The sequence below is a fragment of the Ixodes scapularis genome, unplaced genomic scaffold (genome assembly GCF_016920785.2).
Source record: "Ixodes scapularis isolate PalLabHiFi unplaced genomic scaffold, ASM1692078v2 PGA_scaffold5__190_contigs__length_132052651, whole genome shotgun sequence".
Lineage (NCBI taxonomy): Eukaryota > Metazoa > Arthropoda > Arachnida > Ixodida > Ixodidae > Ixodes > Ixodes scapularis.
Genome location: NW_024609880.1, coordinates 95,794,637 through 95,801,744, shown reverse-complemented (window position 1 = coordinate 95,801,744; position 7,108 = coordinate 95,794,637).

The following is a 7,108-nucleotide window of genomic DNA, read 5'->3' as shown; positions in this document are numbered from 1 at the left end:
AAACGTGAAGGAAAGTTACGAGGCATTACCTGTTAACTTCTGGTCTTCGTTCAGATCAGAAGGTAGAAAAAGGGTACTCGCATTAGTGGAAAGAAGATAAAAGTAACGTTTTAATACTTAAGCGGTTGGAGTGGCCACACAGGCTGTGGTTTCGTCGGTCACGATCGCCACACAGGCATTCCAGTCTCACACGAGCTCGTGCACACACAGTGCTCCGGCTCACGAGGTCTCGTCGTCGTCTTTTTTTTTTTCTTTAAAGGAGCTGTGCAACGATATTCAATTGGAATGTTTTTCTCTCTACGCGAGCTCACCGGCACACCTGGGATTCAAGGATACTCACACGCAACGCCATTGGCCAAGGAACTCCTTTGTTGCGGTGTAATTTCAAGGACAAAAGCGATCATTTTCATTCAATCTCTCCTTTGCAAAATTTGATGACGTAACTCGGGGATCGCAGTACACCCAAGTGACGATATTTGAATGCGGTTCATAGATTGGACCCGAGCATTGCGTGGGCACTCGACTTGGGCTCGTGACAATTGCTAGCTCAAGAAGCATTCGGGTTGTGACCCGTGCCCAATCGCTGCAACGACGACAACAGCCGAGCCATAACAATGTCTGGAACTCAGCGCGTGTCCTGCGCTTTGCCAACCCCAGCGCGTGGCTATGATCAACACTGGCGGCATATACTCGGCTCCAGGTCACGTGGCCGCTTGTTCTGGCTGCGAGTTGAGGGGGTGAACGCTGCTCGTTTTTGTTAAATTTTTTTCTGGGACTTCTATTGCGTCGGGTGTAAAACGAACGCGTGTTTCATAGGTCATTAACGTTAGGGATCCGTTTTAAGCGGTATTTGAGCAAAGTACAAATATTGTTGCATCGCTCCTTTAAGGGGTCGCTTACTTCTGGGAAGTCTACATACGCATTCAAAGAAATGGAGAGCACAACGCAGACAAGATTCAACCCGGGCTCTACAGGCAGCACAGATAAGGTACACTCCACCAACGACGTACGACGTTCCGACGGATGGCCGAGATGGCGGATGGCTGCGAGCGGCTGCTGCTGACGGTAGTTGGCCGCGACTCATGCACAATTCGCGGAGACGCAATGAGAAAGCGCGTGATCAGCACCGAGAGCTCCCAAAATCCCCCGCCGTCGTGGCGCTGTACATATTGCAACAGGTGTATTGGTCCGCGTCGCGTTCCTTGTACTTTTTACGGCACAACGTTGTTTTTTTTTTTTTTTATTTTATTTATTGCAGTTATTTGCGCCAACTCAATTGGCCTACGTCGAATACGATTTCATTGGCGTTTATTTTTATTCAACCAAACTATACCAGCAGGGGGAAAAAACCGCGGTGGCTTAGCTCGGCTATGCCAGGATATACGTAGCTTGAGCTTATGCGCACAAAATGAGGCGCTATCAAGCGGCTCCAGTGCAGCGTCAGACTTGGCTACTGTGCAACGCAGGCGCACAGCTGGGCACGCGGTGGCGCCAGTGTGTCTGCCGCGGCTATGACGTCCCTCTTCTGTAGTGCGCAGACCGGCGAGGCGCGTGGCGGCGGCGGCTCCGGCGCGCCAGCTGTGCGCCGTGAGACGTCACTGCTCCTCGCGCTTGCGCAGCACGGCTCTTTGACAGCCACGCGAAACTGCTCTACCTCGGCCAGTGTAGCTCACGCTACAAAAATGCTCATGAGACCTCCCCGCTCCCCCCCCCCCCTGCCCCTGCCCCCCCCCCCCCCCCACCCTTCTCTGTGGCAAGAAACGCATGGGCTGTGGAACGGCCTCTGAGCATGTGCTGTTGCTTTGTTGCGCGGTATATCAGACGCTGCGCGTGCGTTCACAGCTCAGTGACTCAGCATTTTCACCCGGGATGATAAGCGGTGCAAAGGTCCTTACGATACCAATGAGCGCGAGCTGAAGTACCTCGATGCCGTTTGTAGCGTGAGCTACAAACACAAACTACGAAACTGCTCAATGCCGTTTGTAGCGTGAGCTACAAACGGCATTGAGCAGTTTCGCGTGGCTCCCAAAGAGCCGTGCTGCGCATGCGCGAAAAGCAGTGACGTCACACGGCGCACAGCTGGCGTGCCCGAGCCGCCGCCGCGCGCGCCTCGCCGGTCTGCGCATTCCAGAGGAGTGACGTCAGAGCCGCGGCAGACGCACTGGCGCCGCCGCGTGCCCAGCTGTCCGCCTCCGTTGCACAGTAGCCAAATCTGACGCTGCACCGGAGAGGCTTGATAGCGCCTCATTTTGCGGCGCATAGCCGAGCTAAGCCACCGCAATTTTTTTAGAGCTCAGCTCTTACGCGACCGTTTCCCAGTTGAGCGGCTTCGGTGTAACCGCGCTAAATTTAGCCGAAAAATTGACGTCACATGACCGCAACAGCAATTCAATCCCCCTCTAAATTTAGCGGGGAAATTGACGTAACGTGACCTCAACCCCAATTCAGTTTCCCCGTTAAATTTAGCGAGGAAAATGACGTCCCATTACTTGATGTCACGTGACCTATGAACAAAGTCAGTTTCTCCGCTAAATTTAACGGGACAATTGACGTCACGTGCGGAGGAGGAGGAGGGGAAGGTGCGGAGAAGGGGAAGAAGGGGCGTACCCTCCCTTCCGTACCCTCCCCTTCTACTCCTCAAAAGCTGAGCTTTAATTTCACGTTACAGAAATTTGAAAACGCCTTTAATTATTTTACAAGTAGCGACAACTAAAGGAATGACGAAGCACATTCGCTAAGAACAAAATGGCGTCATTCAGTTCAGTCTTCTACTGTGCGCGCCACCATTCGCTGCCTGAAACCTGCACCGTCACGCAATCGGTGCTTCAAAGAATGTCGCTATTTGTAAGAAGCTCTCATCTACCAACTTCAGCGCGAGCAGCACCAAATGTGCAACGTCACGGCTCTCGCCGTTTTTTTTGTTTTTTTTATTATCGTTGGCTAAACCAATTACGAGCAGAAAAAAAAACGCAGGATTTCGGCGCATTCATTGTGCGTAATGAGTACAGTCGGCAATAGGTGGATGGATGGACGGATGGACGTTAATGGTTATATTCTATACGCGACTCCAGCGACCTATAGGGGGCGCCACCACCAAACAAACATGGCGGCTGAGTCCAGGTCGAGTCGGCTCGGCCGGGCTGCCTGAACGGGTGGCACATTCAATTTAACAGATTTTCTTTTGTTTAATGCAAAATTTTATAGGTATCTGCACTAAGACAGTTAAGTGTAGCCGGCGCACATAAACTTGCAAAGCATAGTTTTGTTTTCCCGGTGTTTTTTGTTCTTTTCATGTCAAACTTTCGTTTCGGAGATTTCGTTCAAAACCGAAACTATGGGCTCCGGAGAGACGGTAATAGACTTTAATCAGTTTTGATCATCTAAGGAAAGCGGCGATGACTGCAGAAATGTTCCACCGAGAGTAATTTTCAGCTAACTCGCATGCCTCGACCATGTGACTTATCTGTCCACGGAATCGAGCTTTTGTGCGGTCAACAACAGGCTGCAGGAAAATTACGAAAATTAAGCGAGCGCTTCTTGAGCCAAGGAGCATTTTAACCCGCTGGCGCCCCACTAAGCAGCTGATACTCGTATTTCAATTCAGGTTTTCGTAGCAATCGAGAAGTCATTTTGACGAGCGGGTTATGCATGACATTACGCACTATGTTCCATTAAAGCGATATGACTATATTCTTCGGGTTGAAGTATGAGCACAGTTTACTAGCCATTAGGTGAAGTGCTGAATGATATTTGACAGACAGAGAGATACTACTTAAACTTAGCCAAATGGTTCTAGCCGGTAGCACGGAGACGAATGCGGACAAACTGAAGAAAGTCTTCATCGGAGATTCACGCAGAACCTTTCTGCATTGAACTTGACTTCGAATCTTGGACGAAGAAAATAAGCATTTTCTGTGGCCAGTCAATCTGAGCAATGTAGACGTATATTGCTGATGGCTTCGACGGGGGTATAATATAAATATTGGAGGCGCGATAGATCATAATGTCGTCACAGCTTCTAACTTTGCGAGACGCGTCCCCCAACTTTTGGAAGCAGATAATTTCCCTCATTAATCGTATGCAGCGAGCAGGTTTCCCTGAATCAAGTAATTGCGAAATCAGCCCAACTCTTTCAGTAAGGTGCAGAGGCATATTCGGCGAAAAGGAGCCAAGATGAATAGCCAACGCACCGACCGGCGTGGGTGGCTCAAACTTGAAGCTAATCAAACACAACCGAATTCAAGAAAAGCAGCTGTCGAACGTTCCCGTTCACTTGACTGCAACATTGGTGCTCCCTCCAGTGAGACACCTCGTCTGTCGTCCTCAGTCCACTGTTCTATATCCTTATAAAGAAACCACTTATCAGTTATCAAGTAGTCGTCACTTGGAATGTGATTCGACACAGACAAGAAATCGAAACGTTTTTCCGTGATTCCTCTCCATCCAAGAATCGAAAGCACGTGACCGTGTGTTGTGGAGTAAACGGGCTTTCAATCACGTGATGGGAGGAAACAACCTACTCAGGCTTCACCACACTAATGAACACTCATGCAAACTTTCGGACCTTCGTCAAATTACATTGTTCGCCACCGCGCCGACAACGCGTGCCCGCGAAAGCCACCAGAGACGCGGAGGGGCGCGGAGCGACCTGGTCCGGCTGGTTCGCGGTTTTCCCGCTGGGTGGCGTCCGTTTTGCTGGAGTCGCAACGGGCGGTAGCTGGCGCCAAACGCGCGAAGGCAATGAGCGCCGTGACGATGTACTTTTAGAGCTGCTTGATCGGATCCATCGGATCGAAAAGTGGGATGCGGTAGGACTTGAATTGAAAAGGAGCGTAGTGAACGTATTTGGCCTTTTTTTCTTTCCTGCAACATGGCGGCTCAGTTGCTGTTGGGTCTTACAGCCTCTGCCTTTTTTTACTCTTTCCTTTTTTTCCTTTTTCTTCTTTTTGCTCTTTTTTTTTTTTTTTTTTTTCAAGAAGTAAGGACCTGGTTTTGGGTCGTATCGAATTGAGACAAATGAGTGCTTCAACTCGTAGAACAGTGTCCTCTCTGTTCCTCTGCTAAAAAAGAAGCGAAACCAAAAAAAAAAAAGCGCCATAAAGATAAACATTGGGTTGTTTCTCGAGGGGGATCTCACCTGTCCCGGTATATCAACGTCGAATGCTGTTTGTATATATTGGTTCTTTTTTTGTGAGTGTGTGTGTGTGTTGTGGAACGCGCCTTGAATCCGCGCTCTAGGCATCGAGTTTGGGGGTTCGACCACGGAGCCTCGCCAGCTCGTGACACAGTATGGATGGCTCCCCTTTAGGCTCGGATGAAACGCGACTGAGCCCGGTGATACGTTTCGCTAAAGATCTATGCCAAGTCACGGTAGAAACTGAGTTGTTTTTGTTTCTTTTCTTTTTTTTTTTTTTTGTCTCCTTAAAGGTCAGACGAAACACTACTGAGGCCTGTCAATGGTTATACGTGTTTCACCAAAACTCTTGGACAAGTCTTCTTGGACTGTAGTTTTATTGAAATAAAGTGAGCCAACGCAGCAAGCTGCAAAATCACTTCGTATGGAACGCGATGGCGTTATCGGGCCCCGTTCGCATCGCCTTCTCATTCGCCGTGCAAGCGTGCACCTTACGTAGCCTAGTCAGTAGCTTGTCTGGCACGCCACCGAATGGTCGTGGGTTTGAAACCCGCCTAAAATTCCTCAAATTCGTTTTTGAAGGCAAATTAATTACTTTATAAAGTGAACTCATTTGAGTTATGCGGCGACCTTTAATTCGCTGTACATGTCATGTTTTAATCGCCTTCATTCCACACGCTACGTCACGTTTCACGTGAGCGTTGTGGGTTGTTTGAAATGCCCGCGCGAGGTCATGTGCCTGTGACGTCATAACCCTGTCGACCAATCAGGATTTTTCCGTCACGACGCCACCCACGCCGGCTTTTTTGCGACACGAGCTCCTTAACGCTATCGCGTTAAAACACTTCGGTCATTGATAAAACTGAATAGAATATTTATTTATTTTTACATCACGCTCCTTATTTTGTGATTTATTCGACTGTGTTGTGTGTTGCATTGTTGCAATTTCATTGGCGGCGGAGCGATCATAAGATGCTCGGGACATCTACACCACGCCCTGTATTTCTGAAACGAGAAAGCTGGTGGTATACACGAATGCACATTTCATCACCATTAAAGAAAACAAAACAACAATATTCAAAATACCGTAATTACTCCAGTAATAGCCGCAGTATTTATGAACGAGGCCCTCGCGTCTACTTTCACACAGAACATAAATATAGCCAATCATCGCGTTGCGCATAAATAACCTAGCGAATAACTAGATCGAGAACACGATTTTCCATACAAATGCAATCTTCACATAGGGTATCTTCGCACGAAGATGTTACCTCTGTCCTCTAAACAGCTGGAATTATGCTGTCAATCGCGATGATTGGCGATCCGCGTGCTCCGCGGGAAAGTGAACTCTCAGGCTTTCTTCATAAACAGTGCGGCCATTACTCGAATAAATACGGTAACCAGTTTTGAAAATTAACCAATTCGATTTCACCCAATCGTCCGCCTACCAAATCACCTGATTTTCTGCCCGACACACAGAGAGGCAAACGGAGATCGCAATGCCATATGTGACGGCCTCATGACGTGGCACACGAAGTTGTCTTTTCTTGAATGGCGGAGTGCTACGGCCAAGTCGGTATCTGCGAAGGTCGGACCATCAAACTCTTCAGCGGCCTTCTTTAAGTTGTGGAAGACCCTGTGAATATCCGGTACAGTTTGCAGCCTAGTGCTTTTGATGTATTTTGTCCGCGTTTGAAGCTCACTCGATCTCATTTTACAACTTTTCTGCTACTGCAACCAAGGCCCACCTAGGGAAGCCTGCAGTCGAGAGCTTCTCTACTTGTCGACTGAAGGTGTTAGACATGTCACAAAGCCCCTTCTTGAACCTCGGATTGTATGCCTAACAAATCTGATTCTCTGAAAATTTCAGGCTTAAAGGGATACTGAACCGAAATTTCGAGCTCACTAAACAAGGCCGGGCGGATGGGCGGGAAGCTGCAAAACCAAAAAATATCACTCATACGGCGATATATC